This window comes from Myiozetetes cayanensis, unplaced genomic scaffold (genome assembly GCF_022539395.1).
Source record: "Myiozetetes cayanensis isolate MyiCay16 unplaced genomic scaffold, myiCay2020 scf4, whole genome shotgun sequence".
NCBI classification, from domain to species: domain Eukaryota; kingdom Metazoa; phylum Chordata; class Aves; order Passeriformes; family Tyrannidae; genus Myiozetetes; species Myiozetetes cayanensis.
This window is the reverse complement of record NW_026087631.1, coordinates 45,480,356-45,504,697: the sequence shown is the minus strand read 5'-3', so window position 1 is coordinate 45,504,697 and position 24,342 is coordinate 45,480,356.

The following is a 24,342-nucleotide window of genomic DNA, read 5'->3' as shown; positions in this document are numbered from 1 at the left end:
ATCTGTGGCAATCTCCTGCAAGTCTACTCCTTGCCTCATGGTAATTTCCAGCAGAGCCTTGCAACTGCCTGGCAGGTACTCTGTCTCTGCAGCCCTGCTGGAGCCCCAGCTTAAGTTCAGAGCCTTGGAGGACAAATTGAGGACTCCTCCTGGTAAAGGATCCACCTCCAATTCTGAAAAGCCTTGAATTTCTTCCTTCACTCTGAGAAGACTTGCTTAAAACTCATCTCCTAAACTCTACAGCTCACCCTCACTCTTCTATAAAATGCTTGGATTTAATCTTATTTTCAGCCCACGGATTCAGCTTCAGCCAGAAGAGAGGACATTCTCTCCCTGCCCTCCATATTTCAGTACTTGTGGCATGCTCTGGGAAAATGGGAAACAACATCCGTAGACTGCAGATTGAGATGAACCAATGTTTACTATTTGGGGAGCTATTAAATTAGAGAAGGGACAATTATTGGCTGCATACAGAAGGGACTGCTTGTTTTGCTCAGATCTGGACACATGAAGGGGCAGAGTTTGATGTACCTTGGGAGTGCTCTGCCAAACAACAGAGGCAACTGTGTTCAAGAGCCAATTTTTGAACTACAATTTTGTTACGAGGCATTGGACCTCCACTTAAGCCTTCCTTTAGGCGAGTCCTTTCCTTGCTGAGGCTTTAGTGTCCTGCTTAATGGCCAATGACCTGCCAAAGCAGCAGATAGAGGTGGGGCTTTGAGAGATCTCGCCCTTGGCCAATTGTGAACTATGCTGCAAACCCGTTTGGTAGCCCTTATGTGAATGGGCCTTTGTTAGCAATTGATGAGAAGGATGTTCAGAGAACTTGGGAAAATATCCTTGGCAGGTAAACTCCCCTAACTAATAATAAAAATAGTCTTTAAATTTGCCAGGCTTCTTTGCCTGAAGCAAGAGCAATAAAGTCAATGAATTGTTTAATGTGAGGAAATCATATGAGAGGGAATAAAAAAGGCATACTGTTCCCTGATGCTGTTTTGAAATTTCTCTTGTGTAGATCCTCCTCTGGATCGATAATAAAAGCCTTTGGCATGCATCCTGCAGCGAAATCAAGAAGGACAGAGATATGTGATTCTGTTGAGAGGTATGACCTACTTCAGCATGGGGATGGACTCTCTGATCTAAGGCATTTTTCATTTGCAGCTGGGGTGATCCTCTATCTGGTAAGCACATATTTCATTCTGGATGTCTTAACAAGCTAGAATGCTTTCATGTAAGCACTCACAATTACATAGGGAGCTTTCTCAAATATGCTGGCAAACTGCAATCCTCCTCCACAAGAGGCCCTGGGCAGGCACTAATTACGGGATGGGTGTAGCACATACCTGTCTCCAGTAGGAAAGAACCGAGCCTGAGAACTGCATCTCCATATGTCCAACTAACACATTCTCTGCCCTGTAAAGCCAGAAAACAATTTTAACACTCAAGAGAGGCATAATTCCTTCAGGTAAGGCAGAAATTTGATTTAGAGATTGTCCTTCTTCTGACCTGGACAACATTTCCACCATTTTTCCGTCACTTTTCACTGTCACATCTCAATTTAAGGCAGAGCAGCCCTGAGCATTTTTACGAGGCAGACATTTACCAAAACTTGCAGATTAAAGCAAGCACTAAATTTGTTAGGTACTAATCCTGTGCTTTTGGAAGACTTCTTTAATTTTTGGAGTTTTGCATCTTAACTGACTTCTTAGATAACTTACTCTGTATTTTGTGTCTTTTGCTAGATACTATATTGGTAGTCCTGGCTTGAATGAGAACAGATTTCTAGGTAATAGATTCTATTATTCTGCAATTCCTAGTTAACTACCAATGGGGTTTTTTTTCTTCTCATAGCAAAGAAATAGATGAAGGAGAGAGATTTCTAGTTAGGTCTACCCCATACTTTTGATTGTGGTAAAAGAATCACAAAGACAAACTTTTCTTATTCTTTCCTTATTTTATAAGATGTTCATTGGAATTTAGAAATAATGGCCTTTTCTCCAATGCATAATGGTGCACTGTCATGCCAGACTACATTATAATGTGGAGTCAGAGCACACTACTCCATACTGGAAAAAGCCAGAGGCTGGTTCCTCTGTTGCTGGTTATTTCTGAGACGAAGGATCTCAGCAACAGTTTGTTCTGGACAGTGGTAAAGGTGGAAGAGCACAAGATGTGATGTGACACTGCAGTGGCCAGAGCCTTGTGGTATAGATGTCACACAAATGAGCATATCTAAATCTACCACAGATTTCCCATCTCTTGGGATAATTTTATCAGAACACCACATTTTAAACCACAGGAATGTGATCTTATACAGAATAGGCCAGACCTGCAGTATGTTACAGAGTAAAACACATCTCGATGTTTTGCAGAGGAAGACAAACTCCACTTCAGGTGCAGCAATTTTCTGTGACTTCCTGGGCTGCAGCAAAGTTCACATTGTCCTCTCCTGATCCCTAGGAGGGCCAGGGTTTCTCCATCATATTAAAGGTTCAGATGTGGGTCCACTGAAGTGAGGCCTCTGCTGTCCAGCTGCTTCACTGATGACTGTTCAGTTTCTCTTATACCATTGTGCCTCCCAAGGCTGTACACATTCCCAGAAGCTGGGCAGGATGGCAGCACCCCACATGACACTCACTGTCAGCCCTGCTTTCCTTGCAGCACAGTGAACAAGACAGACAGACAATGTGCGATGACAACAGGACGTGCGAGTGGACAAGAGGGAGCACTGAAGGCTGGGTGCTGAAGCCCCTGGGAAGCCTGGGGCTGTCGTTTGTAATGCCAAGGGAAAATTCAGGTCTAAGTGCAGTGCAGTGACAAGCCCGGTCCAAAAGTGCCTCTCCTCCCCCAGTCTCTCCAGCTAGGATGGAGAGGATGGGAGGATGTCCGGTGCCAGCAGTATCATCCCAGGAAAGCTGCAGCTGGTGCCTCCATGCACAAGGCAAGCTGCAAGTTCCTTGGCTCTGTGATTGCCATCAATAATGCATTCACAGGAGAGGACGGAAGAGTCAGGCAGCTAGCAGTGCTCTCAGAGCTGCTCAATGGCACCACTGTCTCCCCGCTCACTGATGGTGGCTGTGCACGTGTGGAGGGCCGTACGCTCCCAGTGAGGATACACCAGGAGGGCTGGCAGGTTGTGTCCTAATCCCAATGCAGGCTCAGCTTGGGTTGTCAGGGTTGCCTAGAATGAAGGAAATCACGTTTCTTCCTGCCTTCCCCCCTGCTCCTTACTTAAATAACCTCCTTTGTGGTTTAAGGAAGAGGCCTAGATGGCAAACAGCCTGCAGCTGTGCTGCCTGGGGAATAATGCAAGGAAACCTCAAATCTCACATGGCAGGAATAGCTCATAGACCTGTTGGAGCTTGTGGAGAGCAGAACTACTTTAATCACTCTTTTTCAAGGTAAACTGCATACTTTGCTTCAGCTTTACTGTTTGTGTTACCATTTTTTTCCCCTCCCACTTGCTGCAATTCAGTTCTGATATTAGATCCTGTGCAAGGCTTTCCACACTCAGGGACTCCATTCACAAATAGGAGATAACATCAGGCATTTTCCTTTCCCTGCCATGCCTTCACACACTGTTTCTAGACCACTAGGTACACTACATGACCATCAGTTCAAGTGTAAATATTTAACACTCAAAATCTGCTGAAACCCCATTTCACATGGATATGCCTTACCTCAGATATTGACTTCACCCCACTTCGTGGGGACTATTCACACTAGTCAAGGTGCAGAAGATACACCTTCATCCTCCTCTATCTCTTTGCTGCTTCTGGAACATGTATACATGTAGTTCATAGTCTAAAGCTAGTCTCTCTTTTTTTTCCTCTGTTTTTAGATGTCTAAAAGCGTTCTTTAGCATCAGAGAAGGGAGGAAGCAAAGGGCTTACAGTCCTCGGTGATGTGTGTTGAGAGTAGCCTGAGCAACAGCCATGGTTGTGAAGTAGCTGGGCAGATCTGAGTGAAGGAACCAAATCTTCCTCCAGGCTGCTAACATGTGTGGGATTAAAGGGAAAAGATCAAAGTATAACAACATCACTTTATCAGTTTGTGATCTACAAAGGTTTGCTTGCCATGGAGAGTGCCAGGAGCCAGGTGGGATATAGAAGAAATCTGTCAGATATTTAACCAAAAGTATGGTCTTGGACAGGTTTTTGTTTTGTTTCCATAAGGAGAAATGGGTTATAAAATGCAATAGGTTTGATGTTCTTTCAGGGAAGCTGGTTTAGTGCACAAGGACAGGATAGGTGTGAGTACCACTCATTGAGGAGCGGCTCTCCTCTCTTTGCCTCCCATGGTCACAGCCGAGAAACTCAGCAATGGTGGAAAGGCAGAATACGTACAATGGGCAGATTGGGGTATTGCTCAAATAGGACAGAGCTAAGACACTTAGCACGTGCCCTGGTTTTCAGAAGTTTTAGGTCTTGCTGAGGTCAGTACTCTGAAGTGTGTAATCTTGGCACAGCATTAATGCAGATCTTTGCCAGCAAATTCCATAGAATTTAAAAGAAGCAGTTTTCTCCTTAATATGCATTTAGGCATCTGTCATTACTCCCAGGTTGTGCAAGTGGCATGCTTTTGTGCCTAGTTGTAAGTAAAGGACCTGCTGAAATTCTGTGGAAAACTTCCAGTTTTGCCTTCTACTTTACAGGACTGAAACAAATGATATTTACAAGGCACAGCTGCTATCAAAGCAGAAGCTGTATGTAGGATATTAAACCAAAACCCCTTAAAACCCCGTTCTTGCTGGTCACAGTGTCTGTCAAACAATAGTAAGACACAGATCTCTCCCTCTTCAGTCCTTCCCCTAATACACATCTTGCAACACATATCTACTATCATAATTTTCATCTTAACTCCTCTGTAAGACTCTCTAGAAGCTACAGCACGTACAAAACTGCTTCCTTGCTTTTGCATACATGTGTACAAATGGCAGCTGGAGGCAAACAATCCTCTATTTTTTTTGACTGAGCTGCACACTGAGCCAAATATTCTCCTCCTATGTCTCCAGCCAAGTTTTCGCAGCCGTATGCATGGTTCAGCTACTGTCCTTTCGCCACAGGCCAGCATGTCTTCCTCTCCATGCCAGTGCCAGCAAGTGCCAGTATTCCCTGTCTCCCTACTCCCTGGAAGTGTCGCCTGTCCTACATTCATATTTCCTGTTTACCCAGAGTTGAAATTTCTGTTATCATAACTCACCACTCCTAGGTTTTTTGAGATTTAGGTCTGTATGGTCAACATCCCTCCTCAAGATTCTGACTCTTGTGACGAAGATAGGGAAGAGGGACCCCAACCACAGTCATGGCTCTTCTCCTGATCCCAGCATAGACAGACCTGCACAAGGGTAAGGGAGTCAGCCTGCTGGCATTTCCTCTGCCTCAGTGCAGGAGCCTGGTGTGGGTTCAGAAGGGGACATGCATGGCTGGCTCCTTGCTGTGACAGAGTTCCCACCAGTGGCTATACATGTTGACAATTTGGTAATTCTGTGAGCTATAAAACTGGCTGGTCCTATTTGACTCTAAAACTTTGATCCAGAAATTCCTCTTGGGGCCTATGAAAACATAACAAACTCTACATTTAAATGGAAGTTTGGCAGCCAAAAATACGGATAATCCAAGAATCATCAAATTAACAAACACAATGACGCAGTTCTATTTTGTAAACACAGTGGATGCAACTAAGCTCCCATGAAAAGCCACAAGGCTGTGAAAACTGAAATGTTTATTCTTCCATTACATTCAAGGACACTTACAAAAATAAAGTAAATAGACACTGGGACCAGAGGATTCCCAAATATCAAGTAGGGGAGAAAGTCTGTAAATGGGAAAGATAAAGAAATAAGGGTTAGTTATTGGAGCTGTTTTCATTTATAATATCTGTTTCCCCTTTTGCTGTTTGTCAGGACATCTGAACTGCACATTTCAAGGAAGGTTTTTATGCTGGAAAAACCTGAAGTGCTGCATCTAAAGAAAAAACCTGTTGTCCATGGCAGTGCACATTTTCCTTAGTCATGCTGGCTGCAAAGGAGACAGGGCGTGCGTTGGCAGAGAATTTTCCCCCTTGCAAGCTGCCCTATTGACTCCTTGCAGTGCATTTACTAGATGAATCACACAGAGAAGTGCTAAGGGGACCAAACAGTTTCCCTTGCAAATATGCAGCCACCCCTGCATGTGATCCTCAGTTAGGCAAACATGCCCAGGTATATTGTGTGTATATATATACACATAATAAAATATACACAGCTGGAAGTTGGCCAGTGTAATGTCCACCTACAAGAAGGGCCAGTCAGCCTGATCTCTGTTCCTGGCAAGGTTGTGAAACAGACCATTTTATGTCCAATCGCACAGCACACACAAGACAAGCAAGGGATCAGACCCAGACAAGGTTCAGGAAAAGTGGGTCCTATCTGATCAGCTTGATCTCCTTTTATGACCAGGTGTACCACCTAGTAGATGATGGAGAGGCTGTGGATGTTGTCTACCTGGACTTCAGAAAGCCTTTGATACTGTCTCTAATGGCATTCTCTTTGAAACGCTATTAGCCATGGTTTGAACAGGGGCACTCTTTACTGGGTTAAAAACTGTCTGGATGGCCGGGCCCAGAGCGTGGTAGTGAACGGGGCTGCATCCAGTCGGTGGCCGGTCACCAGTGGTGTCACCTAGGGCTCAGTACTGAGGACAATTGTGTTTAATATCTTTATGGATGATCTGGATAAGGGGATCAAATGTACCCTCAGTAAATTTGTGGATGACACCAAGTTGGGCGGGAGTGTTGATCTGCTGGAAGACAGGAAGGCTCTGCAGAGGGATTTGTGCAAGGTGGATTGATGGGCTGAGGCCAACTGTGTGAGGTTCAACAAGCCAAGGTCCTGCATTTGTTTCACAACACCACCAAGTAGCACTACAGGCTGGGGGCAGAGTGGCTGAAAAGCTGCCCAGCAGAAAAGGACTTGGGACTAGTGCTAGTCCACACCAGCTGAACTTGAGCCAACAGGTTGTCCAGGTGGGCAAGGCCAATGGCATCCTGGCCTGTATCAGCAATAGTGTGGCCAGGAGGCTCAGAGCAGGGATTGTCCCCATCTACTTTGCATTGGTGAGGCTGCACCTTGAGTCCTGTGTCCAATTCTGGACCCCTTACCACATGAAAGACACTGAGGTGCTGGAGCAGGTCCAGAGCTGGGGAAGGGTCTGGAGGGTAAGTTATATGGGGGGAGCAGCTGCAGGAGCTTGGGATTGTTCAGCCTGGAGAAAAGAAGGCTCAGGGGGAAACCTATCACTCTCAACAGCTGCCTGAAAGGAGGTTGTAGCCAGGTGGGGGTTGGTCTTTTCTGCCAGGGAATTAGTGACAGGATGAGAGAACATAGTCTTAAGCTATGCCAGGGAAGGTTCAGGTTGAACATAAGGAGAAATTTCTTCATGGAAAAACATTTGAGTGGAGTGCCCAGGGAGATGGTGGAGTCACCATCCCTGGAGGTGTTGAAGAAATAACTGAACGTGGCACTTAGTATGGTGGTCTAATTAACAAAGTGGTGATCAAAGGTTGGACCTCATGATTTGAGTCTTCTCCAACTGAAATGATTCTGTGATATTCAGGCATCCCTTCAGGCCATACAGGACACAGCTGTACTCACTACCTTCATACTCCACTGTGAGAAAGAAGGGGAAGGAGGAGTGCAGTTACAAGGTTTATGAGCAGCCTGAGCAGTGGCTCTGATACTTCACAACCTCCTTTGCTTTTCATCTGCTCGAAGACTCTTATTCTCTCAAATTTATAGGCATCTTCCAGATCCACTGCAAACCTTCTCTCACCAAATATTTTTGCTTCCCTATCTTTTTTCTCAAAAGTTTCTGTTTCCTTTTTTGACTTCAAAAGTCCTGCCCTTAGTTGCTCTTTCTTGTTTTTAAAGTCCAGCACTTTAGGCTGTCCATATATCGCTGAGGAATCTGCCCCTTCAGGTGTTCCTACATGCCACCTTCAAAAAGCTCCCTTCTCCTGGCAAACACTCCTGCCTTCTCATCCTTCATAATCCCTAGTTTTCTCATGACCTGAATTATTATCCCTGTAATTTGTCTTGTCTTTGTTTGACTTGTCTAGCTTCTGTGGCAAGCAGTTTAGAGTGGGAAATGGAGCTTACTCTGTCTCGAAGTTTGCTACTACCTCCATTCACTTTAAACAGCAATAAATCTTGCATCTGCCTCACTGTGCCTCTGAGAGTGCTTCACACTTTGTTAAGTCTGGATTTGATGGAAAAACCCTCTGGCACACTGAGATTGCAGAACAGGTCTCCCAGAAACCCCGAGAGATCCATGCTGGACTTTCCCTGGGAACACAGCTCTTCCCATCTGCACTGAGGCCCAGGAACGTGAAAGGTACTCAGGATGCCTGAGAAGGCATTTAAAACTGGAAAGAAAGAAAGGACAAAATTTGGAGAAAATGTTACTATAAATGGAGAGCATCCTATTCCCTGCTGGCAGGAGTATTTTGTGAGTCATGGCTATTTTCTTTTGAATACAGAGCTTCTCTGAGCTGATTAAGTGGAATTAACAACATGGTCAGGAATCCTCACAGTTCCCTGTTGCTCTGATCCCTGTGGCTCTTGTTTTACCTCTCCTGCCTTTGAGAACACTTGAGGAATTTATTAATGAGGCCCAATTACAGAATATTGTGGGTTTATAATCAACATTCTGGCTAATGCTGGAAAGGAGTTTTTAACTCCTTGGGAAGTTAAACACCAGAACCCACCTTCCCAGGCATTGCTGCTCCCCAAAATACCCAGAAAGAGAGCTGGTCAGTTATCCTCACTGGGGCACTGCCCCTGCATCACCAGTTCAGTGGAGACTCCCAAGCAGCACCATGTTACAGTCTCTCAAGAGACTCTGTATGCTGGGGAGGCCACAGGCAGGAAAGTGTTTCAATTAACTGTCCAATTATTGCCCAACATTGCCTTTATTTGATCAAATTACTTGCAGTGTGTGTGAGGCAAGGACTTCTGGGAATACTTGATGATAAATCTGAATGAGGGGTTGAGCTGAAAGACACTCAGCAGGTCCTGGCACGTCTTCTCGAGTTCAGAGGGGCTCCTTTGGCACTGACCTAATTTTAGCTTTCAGAATCTTCTAGCTCTTTCCACAGACAGTAAAACCTTGAAAATGGTCAGCTGCTGATAATAAAGGTAAGAGTCCAAGATCAGCACGAGGTTTCTCCACAAGTAGAGTGATTTTGATGGTATAACATGAAGGTCTTCTGTAAAACCAAAACAAACAGAGAACATGATGGCTAGGTTTTGGTATATATACTGCTGAATAAAGGGAGCCAGTGATTGATTCCCTGTCCTGAGGACAACTAAAGTAAAGCAAGTAACTCTATACCACCATCTACTTCTGGAAGAGGATTATCATGCCAGTAAGGCATGAGGTTCCCAAGAAACAGCTGTTATTCTTATTGTGTTGTATGGGGGTTTTTAAGTGTTTGATAATAAAGGTCAGACTTTGTTAAGTTCACAAAACATGGAGTTTCTAGTATAAAACTGAAATGATGCATTGAATGACCTAGGCCAGAGCATATGGACAGTGATGGTTCAGTGTCTTTGGGACAGTGTTGAAGGAATGAGGAACCAAGTCTAATGAGGACAGTTTATTCATGCTACCTCCTGGGAACAGCCCCTGGCCAAACTATTTCCCTACTCAAGGCTGGGTATTGTATTGGAGAAAGCTAGTTGTGGTCTTGTAAAGCAAAGCTAAGGGGTGAGCAAAGAAATGAGCTCTGTGGACAAGCAGGCACCCAGAGGCTAAGCTATTTTCATGGATTTCTTTTAGCGGTATGGGTGAGCATGCGTCTCTCATGGAACTTTCCAGATGTCTCATAAGAGCTCACAGTTGAGGCACTAATAAGCCTTTCCCTCTCTACCCAAAGACCTAATTTCATAGAACCTACAGGACATTCTGGATACGTTCACTGTTCTTGTCAAGATTGGTTCAAAGATTACTGAGACAGAGCTGAGAGGCAGCTCCAGAGAAGTGTGTATTTAGGGCTGGTGTGAACACATATGCCTCGTTTTGCTGAGAAATGTGGTTAAAATCAGATCACACCAACTCCACTGTTCTTTACAGGACTGCTATAATTTCTGAGCAATTCTGGCCCAAAAGAAAATTACGCCAGTGTATTCTGTAGCTCGGGGAGTGTACAAAGCTCTAGAATTTTTTTGAATCCTACCTGTTGGCTGAGGCTGCATAGTGATTTGTAGTCTTCTACCAGCCCGGAACTGGGGCTGTAGTTATTCTGTATTTCAAAAGGGAAAATACTGCCCTTTACAGAATTCATTGCCAGCATTATGGCATGTGCAGGGGACATATGCAGTTGTCCTTCTCCCAAGAACCCAGTCCAGCTCCAGGTAGGTCCATCAGTAACTTGCTGAAGTTTGATGCTCTTTAGTATATACTTATAATTCTGCTTTCTTCACTGAAAAGCTTCAGTCAAAATATAGCACCAACAAAGTGTGAAGAAGCCAATGTAGTCCCAGAATGTTACTCTTTGTTATCCAGCACCATCTGCAATGACAGTGACAAACACATGGCTCGTCTTCAAATACTCCGCAGAGCAGAGAAGATCAGATCCTCTACAAAATGGCTTTGTAATCAATATTTCAGTTACTGTTACAACCTCAAGGAGAATTACGGAGCTGTAGTACAGGAACCAGTGACATCTAGTCTGCTGTCACATCATAGAGAGGAATCTCTACCATGGGCACTGGAAGTGATTGTCAGTGAACCACTGCTTTCCTAGGGCAAGCAGGAGTGGGGAGGGCTGGGCTGGCCTGGTGATGAGGAGCTGACATCTGTGGTCCTGTGCAGTTTGCACAGCTCACAAGGCTGCAGATACTTTCAGATAGATGAGGCCTTTTGGGATTTATGGGATTATTAGCGTTATTGAGAGTTATGTCTGTTCACAGGATTGAATATACCCTTTAGACTACATTACTCATTGTGTGAGTCACCATGTTGAATAACATGTTTCCTATATTTGGTAGATGACCCAATACATTGCACTTCCATCCAGAATTACATTCCATATAAACTCACTAGCTTTCCTTTTCTACTGTAAAAGTCCCAAAACATAACCCTACGTGTGTGCAAATGTAATTTATTTACATTTTTATTTTTTGCATAATCATTTGCGGGACTTGAAGTGGCAGATCAGCCATATGCTTGCTGATAGCATCTAGATTATACCAAGTTTGTGTGTGTTCTAGTGAAACGCATGTTTACTTGACAGAGGAGGACTGCAGCAGCTGGCTAGATTAAAATAAACAAAAAGAACATTTAATTTCAAGAATTTATTTAATTCCACTAGAACCAGCAAGACTATTCAGGTGCTTACAGCTGAGCACATGCATATTTGTTGACATGGTTGCTGGAGTATTTTCCTTGCAGGGTAGGAATAGTGATCCATCATCATCAAGTGTAGCATGGTGCTGGGGGCTGCTTTCATTAGAGAGAATGACAAAACTCCCATTGGTTTGAATGGAAGCCGGAGCAGGCTCTGACACAGAACTAGTAAAGCTGTGTAAACAAAAGATACAGAAAAAGTTCCTTATTACAAGTATTTATGATGACTTTGGAGCCTGAGAGTCTTTTGGGTGTGGAGCCTCTGAAGTAAAGCGATTATTAGTTCACTTTTCTCCAGTGTAATTAAAAACATCAAAATCACTAAGGCTGAGTGAGCTACATGAACATCAACACACTAAGTATGAGTATGTGTGTACTGACTTCTAAAAGTGAAATTACCTCAAGTGAGCAGTTTCTGAGAAAGCATAAATTGCATTAAAACAGATTATCAACTCTACACATCTATTTCTTGACTTTTTGCTACAGTGAAATTAGTTTTATTTTTAGTTTTGCTACCCTGGTGTTTCTAGAGCAGTGCTTATCACCTTCCTTCAGGGTGGGGAACCTCAAGTTTATTCTAATGTAGGCCCAAACCCCATTACAAATGTCATGAAGACTGTCACACAATTAGGTGAATTTGCCTTTCCTGTCCCTTTTCTCACACACACTTTCAAACAGTGAGCAGATACTACAGAGGGGCTTTCAGTTGAAAAATGGCTGTTACAGTAAATTCTGGGATTTTGTGCTATTAAGAAATACCAGTTCACAGTGCAATGTTTACATCCAAATTAACCCCACTATGTTTATTGAAAAGTCAGTAGCTGATTGCTCTGTGACTCTATATCAAGATGGAAAAAGCAGCATGACCAAATAAGGGATAAATAAACCAAGAGTCATTTGAGACTATGTAAATTCCAGAGAGGTTTCAGCTCAGGACCCAAACCCAAGAGAGAATCATGGCTGCAAAGGTTAAATTCAGGAAACTATTCATATGCATCCTAAGTATTTTGCCTTCATAAATTTCTGCATCTTATTTCCCTATTAAATCCTCGAATTTGAAATCTATGTCAGACTTATTTCTCAATTAGCAGTATAACAATTATTGCCTTGGACCTCAGATATGCCTTTGATCCATAGTCTTTGATAGCAGAGAAATCTGATAAAGGTACAAGAAACAAATATGGAAAAATTACCTAACAATCTGGAACAGGTATATTTCTATTCTAAGTGTTTCCTTATTCCCTTTTGACTCAAGTACAAATGCTTACATTACTAATGTATGTGCTCCATAAGTTTTATGATCTGTAATGGCACCAAGGGTATTTTCACTGGTCAGAAGAGCCTTTTTAATGTTTTTGAATCCTTTCTGCTTTTGACTTTGGGATATTATGTTGAGGCAACTCCTGTTGTGTAAAGAAACATACTGTTTTGTTCTTCACTTGAACTGAGTTTTTGATTTTTTCCACCATAATTTTTTAAAATTATAGTATTTTGTATGCCTTTTCTTTATTGTGATAGAAGGATCAGAAGAGCAGCAATTTGGTTTTCTTAAGTCTAATTGCTAGTATGTTATATAAAATACATTCAGATGCTGACTAATAATAATAATGGCCAGTCTTCGCGAGCGAAGATCCGGGGAAGGTCTTTACACCTTCCAGCCTGCACATTGGATTTTTTTAGGTGAGACACAGTGTGCGCGGAACTGAGCCCACCCTTTAATCCTAAGGTTCATCTGCCAGGGCCAAGTGAGCTTGGACGGTGGCAGTGAGGTGCTCAGGACGTAGATGGATTGCCTTTTTAAGGGCTAACGAGCTCCATCTGCCCGGGAGTGGCCCTGACCAGGAATCGAACCTAGGCCTCGGCAGTGACAGCGCCGCGCCCTTAACCACTAGACCACCAGGGGCTCGCCTTACTGAAGTGACACGAATGTGACACAGCAAACATTTACCTAAAATCTTTAAGTAGTGATTTTCAAGGATCAGACTAGCTCATCACTATTGTACCTGGGTTTAAAATCCTTTAATCTATTAAGCGTAATTAAAATTACCTTTTTTTATTACTAGCCAGTCAATTTATTCCTACACTCCTTCAGTGTTATTGAATGAATCCTAGCTAGTCTTGATCATCTGGTTTTCACTGAATTTCTAATTTATTACACTTTCTCTTACAACAGTGACTGTAAATTTTTTACAGTAACTTTCAATCTTTAAAACTGAGGTGGAGGTATGAGAGAAATAAGACCAGACAAGGATTAAAGATTTTAATTCCCCAAGTGATAGTATGAAAATTGTTTAAAAATAATCTTTTTATCACTCTGAATTGTAATTTCTCAATGCTAGTTTCAATTTTATCCCTCCTAGGTATTGTGAAATTTATTTATATTTTGGTCAATATTATCTTAGTAAGAGGTATAGCTACTCCTTGAACAAACTGCTGTATGTTACTTAGAGTTGCAAAGCTGATCACACCCAGGCACTCAAGAGTGCAATGGAAAGTTACCACCTGTTTTAATAGCACTTTATTTATAGATGTCCCCCAAACTAGCACTTGGCCATTTAATAACTATACGTGAGCAATAAAAGAAATGTGTGACATTTTTTGAGGTTACTGAGGTTTCATAAGAGGACCATCAGCTGTCCAGTCATAAAGGTTTTTTTCCCATTTCTCACTTCAGAATAATTCTTTCCTTTAACACTGGATTCAGGTTGAATCAGGTTATGTGATTTGCCAACTTTCTGGAACACAGTATTGGTGATCCAGAAAGTAGACTCAATTATCCTGAAAATAAAGGATTTCTTCTTACAGAGAAAGAAAAAGGAGACTATAGACAACAAACTTTTCTGCATTTTCTTGGCCCAGGGTCCTTCCACGTGAGCAAGGCTGAATTACGTCTTCTGCGTGTGTCTGCCTGAGTTGTTATTGTTCAATGTATGTACTTGAAATTCATGATTAGACACGATCAGAAGAGAAGCTGTTAAATCTGAAAACATTTTGTGCAGATCCTGCCTCAAACATCATAATCTGTTTGTTAATCTGATAATGGGAGAGGCTGCAACATTAAGAGCATAGAGGGCTTTTCCATACAAGCCTTGACTTGAACCCTGACAGCTTTTTACAAACTTACTGCAATATAAAACTTATTCCTAGCATTCATGAACGTGAGATGGTCTTGAGCTTGCAGAATATTTAGCATGTCAAGGGCGTCTTTCTTCTCCTTTCCTTTCAAGCTCTTTTCCCCACAGCAAATATGGGTGTTTGATGAATACTGTGACAACTTCCTTGGATAATCTTCAACAAGTCATTGGAGGGGCTGTCCTTAAGTCAATGAGTTCTGAATTAGCAGCCAAATCAACTCATCTCAGCCTGCAAAAGGAAAGATAAAATACTTATTCCCCTCTCCCACTTTATTTTAAATTGCTTTCCAGAGAAGGGATTGATTCCAAAGCAGATACGCCAACAGAGAAATTTCATGTATTCTTATGGTTTTGGTAGAGTATAATAGCCTGAGTTCCGTGGTACTACAGAAGATTATGATATCTCAGTACTTAAACTTCTGTGACTCTATGTATGGCTGTGGTATCACTGTTGTAAAAAACTCTATGTTTTTGTACAGTGTCACATAATTTATTTTAAAGTAAACTGATTCTATTTCAAAAATTTTAGGAGTAATACACAATAACACTGTCTTGCTCTTCTTTGAACAGAAATGTTTCATTTTATAAAACACTGAGAAAAGGATGCAATGACACACAGAATAAGATTATCTGTTTACTTTATGTGCCTGCTGTGAGTGTGTCTTTCTGAGGTGGTATTTGGCAGTACTGAAGGTTTATTATGACTGGGTTTTGTAACAGCAATCATACCCCAGGTCAAAAATACTCAGACATGACTCATCAAAATAAGAGATCTTTGCATTTCTCAGTTAATTCTGTAAGTTGCATATTAATTCACATTGTGCACAAATATCCCTGTGCTAAACACCTTTTTGTGAAGCAGAGGTTCTAAACCTTGCAGGTTTGTTCTGGTTTTGCTGTTCGCTTGCATAGCCAGTCAGAGTTTAAATGTTGTTTTATGTTGTTTCCATAGCATTTTGTTTAATGTTATCCAATCTTCTTGCTGAGCAAGTCAAAGGACTTCAGCTATAATATTATAATCATAATGTAGAGGTAAACATTATCCCCTTTTTACAAATTGGGTAAAAATTTGAACATAGTATAGAAATGAAGAATTTTTAAGAAAACAGGTAATACAGCTTTGGTTTCTGTTACCGCTTTTCAATATATGCAGCTACATCTGACCTCCTAAGAGCCCATATGCCACCTTGTGTTTATCTCCAAAGTGAAATGGCCCTCTGTGGGCTGTCTGATTAAGCAATCTAATGATCAGAATTCATACTTGCAGCATTTCTGTAATACATAATCTAGCAGTTTGAGCAGTTTTTCATTTCCAGTTGTTTATGTCTGTAGATGATGTTAGAATCCTACATCTGGCTTGGGACCCTGGACTCAGAATTAAGGCTTAGATTCAGTTTTGATGGTACTAAAATCTTGGAGAAATCCTTGTGAGAGTTCAACTCCAGGAGGTTTGTCCTGCTCTTCTGAGACTGCTGCTGTCTTGGTCACACCAAACCAAATTCAGGAAGGAAGACACACTCCATTCTCAACCCAACGCAGCACTGGGAAGGAAGGGGATGGAGGCTCTCAAGTGTGAAAGGAAGGGTGGGGGTGTTAACAGGGGCTTGTGGTTAAGACCTGTGTCAAATAATTAGTCACCATGACTACAGAGACCCAAAAACTGCTGTACAGTGTTTCTTGCCCACTGTTCAATGTCTATATTTGCATTTTCTCACTTTTAGGTAAACTTTGAATACTGAGAAACCAGGGCTCTGGCTGGCTTTAATGAGATTTTAACTGCAACCTTGAGCAACCTATTTTTTTGTAAAGTCACTGTGACTGAAAAATGTTGTTCTTTGAGTACTCAAAAGCACAACAGTGTTCAGATCAGTTGGCCTCAGAATCTGTTTCATCATAATGAAAGCATTCACATCTCGGCAGACGATTATTTTCCCTGCTTCTGCAGAGCTCTCAATGTGTGTTGGCCTTCCTAGGTTATTTTAATTTATGGTTCTCAATGTAGCTACAGGCATTCTGCTGCTGGAATAGAATGTGGTCTTGCAAAGCAAACATCTGTGGGGGTTTCCAGATGCAGGAAGAGCATGGAAGTGGGTGTAATCTCTCAATGGGAAGGGAGGAATGTGGCTGGTAGCAGCAAATACTTAGATATAACAAAGCCTGTGAGTAAATATATTTACATTGTGCCCTGTAGAACAAAATTAAAAAAGGAAGGTAAGGTAAAAAAAAAACAACCAACAAGGGAGAGTGTATTAAAAAAAAGGGGTGGGGGGATATTTGTCATGTTTTTATTTTTGCATCGTTTGTTGTCCACAGCCTGAGACTGTTCAAAGCACAAGCACCAAGGAGGGACTTTCCCCAGGAACTTCCCACCTTGACACAGCTGGGAATGTCAGATACAGACAAGGATTCGTAGATGCCGCAGAGATATTGTGAGAATCAGCCCTTGTTAGCAAAAGGAATTACAAATTTGTCCATCTAGGACTTAGCTAAAAGAAATTCTTCCTTCCTTCTATCTTCCCTTGGCTGACTGAGGTCACACTTTTGCTACTGCATCTTAGGCCACATGCAGCATCAGCTGCCAATTTCATCTACAGGAGCCTCACTCTTACTCAACATATAGTGCAGTCAAAGTGAGCTTGGCTAAAAGCTGTTTGGCAAATAATTAAGTTTAATATATATTTTCTCTCAGATTTCACTTGATGTGAAATTGCTTGAGAGATGTGTTTATATATTCACAGCACACATGAAAAGAGAACAAAAACATGGCAGAAATGCGTAGCTGAGGTAAAACATATGTGAAGAACTTCTTGAAGCTGGACTGAAGATCAGACAAGCTTATAAAAAGGGCAGGGAATGCTCATTATGGACTGAGTCAGCCCAGCAGCTGTGAAGCTCCTCCCTCCTCACTTCCGTGGTTTTATTGTTCACCCAAGCCGCAGGCAGGCACTCAGGAGAAATCCTCTTGGCCCAGCACCTGCCCCTCTGCTGAATGCAATCATACCTGGGCACTTGGTTCTTTGGTTGTCTTTGTGAGGTCTGGCTTGATGTGACCTCTCCTGATGGGATGCCAAGTGCAAGGCAAGCCATGAGTGCTGTGCAGATCTGACCTATGCATCATCCTGGGAAGATCACAGCTGAGCTTAAATGAAAGAAAAAACAAATGCTCCCAGAGTACTAGACGAATGCTGACTAGAACTGCAAGCTTCAGATGCTTACATTAGATCCCCCTGTGTTTGCAGGTGGACTTCCCCCGTGCAGCTAATATTGGTTCAGATTGTTGTGTTTTTCAGATTTTACCTCTCAGGTTCACTTTGGGTTGGTCATTTCCCGTAACTCCACTAGTTGCTGCTATGTCAACTGCTGAACACATTTCCACCAGCATAAAATCTGATAATTTTGAATTGAACTGTTTCCTCTCCTTGTTACTTCTTTTAAAGGTCATTTTGAGTAAAAAAAAAAAAAAAAAAAGACCTGAAATGTCAGGAAAAAGGTAATAGTTTTCTTTTTTTCTCTTTTCTTTGTCATGGTAGAGAGGAAGATTGGTTGGTCACTAATGAACATCATGTCAGAATCTTCAAGGACAGCTGTGTTTCTCTGTCTGTTCTAGACTCAACCACAATAGCACAATAGAATTCATAGTGCTGTGCTCCATACTAAATACAAAATATATTAAAAAAAAAAAAAAAAAGGAATTCTAAGTGTCAAAAAGCCTTAAAATCCAAAATACGATCAAAGAAGAGTCCTGCTCTGATCTGACCCCACTGCTGCAAATTAAACTGAATTTTGGCTGTTTGCAACATAGAGGTCACATCAGAGACAGCCAACAAGGATGCAGCCACAGGCAGGTTACATGTTTTGTCTAAGAAAATACAAGCCTTGAGTGCATACAATCATCTTTCCATAGCATATTAAGCAGTTTCTGGTTATTGGAATGCTGGCTGGTCACAAGTGTGCAAGGAGATTACTCCTCAAGATTTTGTTTGTCTGTATGTCTGTCTCCCCAGGGGTTGTCTCCTCTGTCGTAGCTTGTGACTGCCTTTAATCTTTCAAGAAGGAGAGAGGTGCTGCCACGCCATTTTATTTTGCTTTCATTTTCAAGGCATCTTTGTAATATTTCAATCTTCTGAAGATGCTGGGAGTTAAGACCCTCATGGTACAACGAGATAAACTGTTTAAGTCAAAAGAGTAGTAAAATTCTTGCTCTGAGTGGCAGGAGAGTGCCATCTGAACCAGGGGCGCAACTTAAAAATTCCTAACTCGTTGCTTTGACCTTAGAAAGAGAGACATTTGTTCCAGCAGTGCAAAGAATAGTAACACACTGCCCTAGGTTAATGTATCCTTCCCCTAACAAACTTCGACAATTCATCGTAAGCACAGATCTGCTATATAGCACATGTGTGTTAACAAGCTGCCTCTCCCCCTAGTATCTGCTGGATTTACTGGGTTGCTAAATGATACAGCTCTCTCCCTCTCGTGCTCCAGTGCCTCCACATTGTTATGGAAGAGTGGTAACCAAGCTTTGCTAGGAATCAAATCCAAGTCCTTCTTTTGGAGCTAAATCTGTTGCACTGGCTCAGCGTGTCTTTATGGTCCTCCTTAAGGGCGAGGCACCTCTGCTCTCAGTATGAAGTCTATTTCTGCTACAGGCTGGGAGCACTGCCTAATTGTACTGCAGAGGAGACGTGGCAAGTGTGCTAGCAATAACCTGCTGCATATTCCCCCGGAAAGAGAAACTACAGCCACAGTACAGTACAACAGACTTTTGCAGGCAGGGGGAGAAATGGGAAAATGACCAGACAGACCCACCAGCCATTCAGATCAGAGGTGTTCTAGAGCACCAGGCAGAAATTCAAAACCTGAAAGATAATGTTAACATGGCTTATGTCAGTGAATGTCAGCTTGGCAAATTTGTGTGACTGATGTGATGGATGTAAATCTCATGTATACACTGCAATGGTACAGTCCTAGGAAAGCCTCAGTTCACCTTTCCAAACAGCCCAGCAGAACACAATAGAACCATTTTAATCTGCACAGAGATTAAATCTGAGCACTCCAAATCAGACTTTTCCTTTCATTGAATGTAAACAATCAAATCTCACTGTGAAGCCCTTTCCTGCTTTACTCAGCAATGGGCTCTTCCATTTTACCTTTCTTTTATTTAGTGAACATATTCTAATTTAAAACACACTTTAGATAAAAGTGTTTCATATTCAACAGGAAGTGTCTGAAAATCTTTTTTATCCTGGTAGTACAGAGCTGGAAGAAATCTGACCTGAGCAACTCTCAGAAAAACCTTTTTTAAGTACCAGGGTCAGATTGTTATCTCCCTTATTCCTGTCTAAATCCAGAATATATCTACTGATTTCTGAAGAGCTGGTCCAGAGTTATGTAACAGAAAGTAAGATCAAAATGGATATTTTGCTTTTTGCAAGACACTCTTATCACAGGTTTCACCCTTGCAATGCTCTGCTCCAAGGTTCTACCTCCTGCTACCTTCAAGTACCTTTCCTCAAATACCTCCCCTCTCACATGGAAATTTAGGTACTTGAAAGTGCAGAAAAGCCTTTGCATTGCCAGGCCTCTGTCTTCACCAGGTGCTGCCTAGTAAGCCTCCAGCCAGCTCCTGCAGGAGCCAGCCTGATCTCAAAGTGGGTTCTCTTGCCTTTTGCAGGACACTTGCAACGAGAGGCAAGTACACCCAAGCACAGAAAGGCAGCTTTAACTCTCTGCAGCCAAATTGAGAGGTCAGCAAAAGGCTACTTGTAATACGACATCCCACATGCACTGCCCAGCAATGCTGTTTGGCAAAACATCTTTCTCTCTAAGGAACTCTAGATACTGTCAGTGGTCTAAAAAGGTCCAGTCCACTTTTTAATCAAATCAGAGAGGGAGGGGAGACCGAGAAAAAGAGGGGAAACTGGTAGGGAAGCTAATCACTCTGGTCTGTAATAATTAAATGGTGTTTAAACGTATACGTTGAGAAAGCTCCATTTTCCCTCACCCTCCTCAGAGGCTAATTTAAAACATATCACAGTTTTTGCCAATGCATTCCTAATACTATTGTGCAGCAAATCCTGTCTGATCCAACTTTCAAATATTTATGTAAACTGAAATATGTCTGGAAAGAAGTCAAAAAAAGCCCCCAAATGTGCCACACAATCTCATTCCTACATATCCCTCCTTTCTCATTAATGTTCATGCTAAACCCTTTCCAACTGGTTCCCAACTGGTAGGTGGTGGTTAATGAGTGATAATTGCAGAGCCTTTTTCTTTGAGTGCACTGACGGCCTAACCTCTCACTGAACAATTTCGCCTGGAATTTTCAGCAGTAGCAAAAAAGATTTTACTGCAAACTTTTTTTTTCTTTGCAAATAGGTACAAGGAATTTGGGAATTTTTATTATTTTTATTATTTGTTATTATTGACAGTGTTCAGAAAGAGCTAAATTTTAAAAACATTTAAGTGAAAGGTATTCTTCTTTAGAGTCCAGGGTATGCTTACACACTATGTCCTACTTACCTGACTTACAGGCTGGATGTGCTTAAAATATAGCTACTTGTAAAACTCTTCTGTACCATTTGCAAATTGCATCTGTCTCTGTGTTTGCAGAGATGTGGTCAATGTATGCTGCCAGTTCACTCCTCAGTGGATCAGCAATGCTGACCAGTGCAAAGGATGTCTGTGAAATGTGCCACATTCTCAACTGACTCCTGTAGGTGACAGGCCCCCCCGAAGAGATGAAAGCCTGCAATTTTATTGACTTCAGTGGTGGGGAGTGCTGCCAGGGCTGGAGGGCTTGGAGTGTGACAGAGCTCTGAGGGACAGGAGAGGATGACAGGCTGTGTTTGTAGAGTGCCATGTCAAGGAACCTGGGAACCCCTGTTCACAAAAACTACGGAATTATTTGTCCCTAAGCAGTCAGTGTCTTGTGGACAGGTCCTTCTGGAGAAGATGGTCTTACTGTCTTCATAAAACCAATCCAGCACCTCTGCCTTATGCGGGGCATTTAAAAGTGTACTTTTCCTCATATACAGCTATTTCAAACCCTTCGTTTTGAAAGCAGATTGCATCGGCTGCTGCTGTGGAAGGTCTGGATGACCCTGCCATGCTGAGCAGCCCCAGGACAGCCAGAAATTGAAGAAGGACAAAGTCCTGAAGCCAGAGGTGGCCACGTCCTCCTTTTCTGCAGTAGCAAAAGGAAAATGCAGAGCCGAAAACAGAGCCACCCCAATGATGTGGTAGTAATGATGGAGTACTACTGGTGACCTCAGAAGCATAAGGGAAAAATACCTATTCAAATAGATTCTTTAAAAAAGTCAGATGTGCTGATCTGCTTTTATGGGAATATTTGCAAGCAAGAATGAGATGAACTAAATCTGGAATCTTTGGGACATATTTGGGAGGAGCAAACTAAGTATGCCACCAGTTGTTAGTTCAACAATGACAAGAAAAGGTGGTGAGTCACCATATTTTGGGTTTTATTTTCTGTAAGTGTTTGACTATACAGAATAGATCCTAGTAGGACTACAAGCTGGTCATCTGACAAAACCTCAACCCTTTCTCTCCCCTTTCTTTCTTTCTTTGAAAGCAAAACTCTGACTATATTCAGTTGTTCTGAGTTCTTCCTCCTGCCAGTTCATATCAGTTCCTCACACAGTTATCTGAGCAATGGGACACTTGTAGTCAGGATGTCCAATTTGGTTTCTAAGAGACTTTCAACACAAGCCCCTCATTAGTACTCTCCTGCTGCCTGGTGGCCTCATGAGAGGAGAGCAACCTGGCCCTCCAAAAAACAGACTTCAGAGAAAGATGCTGTCTCCAAGCTGGTTCCATAATGGCAAGTCAGTCCTGACAAACCAGTGAAAGTCTGTGATTGGGTTAAATTTTGTCCTGGAAACACCACAGTGAGTGTGATTGACCTACTTTCTTCTCCCACTTTCAGTAGAATATTTTGCAAATCTTTTTGACCTTTGAAACCTCTCTGTTCATGTCTTGGTATTCTGTTAAATGAGAATTGAACAGGTATTCTGTTTTTTTCCAGAGATTACATTATGAGGGAACATGAAACACAAGGTTTTATATAAAGGGTGTGTTTCTGTTAACTATTAGACCATCCTAAAAATGTTCTCTGCACAGACCTCCCACCTCTGATGAACAGCATCGAAACTTAAACTGCCAGCTTTCCTGCCAATAGTTATTTTCAACTGGACTTTTTCTGCAGTTTCTCTAAAATACTGTAGCAACATAAAACTGTGTCTAACCTCAGTGAAAGCCAACCAGCTCCAACCTGATGAAATCCTCAAAACTTCAGCACTTGTCTAGGGAAAATTTTAGAACTTTGAGTATAGTTAGGCAGAACTAATTAGGACGAAGAGGGAGAAAAAAAATTGCTACATTAAATATATGTTAATTACATTTGTCAAAGCAAGTCCCAAAGTGGGAATCTGAGTCTGGGTGAGGTAAAGGAATATGTGTCCATTATTCCTTCTATGTATGATTATTAAATCATGTCCTTTTTAGACATCTAACATTTTAATCCTTCTCTTTTGGCACTAAAATTGCATTGCTGGAGTGGGAGTAGGCAGATTTTAAAATAACAGCTCATAAATTTAACCCTCTTTTAAATTTAGAGAGTTTTGTTGCCAGGTGTGTCTTCTCAGCTTTTTAGTGTTCTAGAATTATTCTGATATTTATCAACTGACTTAATAGAAATCCTCTGATGAACATTAGGCAGCTGGGAAACTAGTTAATGAAATGCAAAATCCTCTGTATTTTCTTGTATTGCTATCACCCTAGTATAATTTCATTACCTGCAGCAAGGGTTCTTTTTCCAAAATAAAGGACATTTAGAAACTACAGAGAGATAGCAGGTAATACATCCAGACTTCATTCTACCTCCACAATGATAGCTTTTAAAGTACTCATAAGTTCTAATGCTTCTAAAGCTGGAACTGGTTTATGCCTCTAAACAAGGGGTCATACTGAGAAGTCCCAAACGTCTGCTTTGAGAGTTCTTTCCTGTTCCAGAGCACCAAATTGACATCTCTTTTAAAATTGAGATAATCTACTTAGTTCTCTTATGGTCAGTCCACCTTAATAATAAAATCAAAGTACTTCTGTTATTACATATATCAGGAGATTAGAAGATCTGAAACATTAAAAAAAAAATCTGTTTTTTAGAAAAAAGAAAATACATTCTTTGAAAGAGTCAAGTGCACTGAATTTGAAGTACAGTAGAATCTGCCTTCTGCTGAAGGCAGCAGAAAGATTAAATGAACGAAACCTAATGTTCTCTATGCCTTTCTCCCCGCCCCCCCCCAACCCCCATATCAAGATGACCTGCATCCAGTTCAAAAAATAATACGTCCATCACTTTCTTGTAACAGTGGAAGATGCAAAGGTGCTAAGCCATCATAATGGGAAACAGAATCAGTCAAGGGTCATTTGTACAGATTTCACCTCTTTTTATGGAGTCATAGAGTGACTGAAGGTGCCTTTGGAGTTCATCTAGTCCAACCTTCCTGTTCAAACAAGAAGAATTCAGGACTGTGTCCAGTCAGGTTTTAATACCTTCAAGGATAAAGACTCCACAGCTTCTTTGGGCAATGTCTTCCAGTGCTTGATCACCCTTAGAGTAAAAACATTTTTTTCTTATATTCAACTGGAATGTCTTGTATTTTAGTTTGTGTTTATTGCCTCTCATTCTTTAACTGGATACCAGTGATAAGAACATGATTCTCTGTTCTTTACTCCATCCTTTCAAGTACTTATACACATTGATAAGATTTCTTGAGGCTTCTCCTCCCCCATTTGACCAGTCC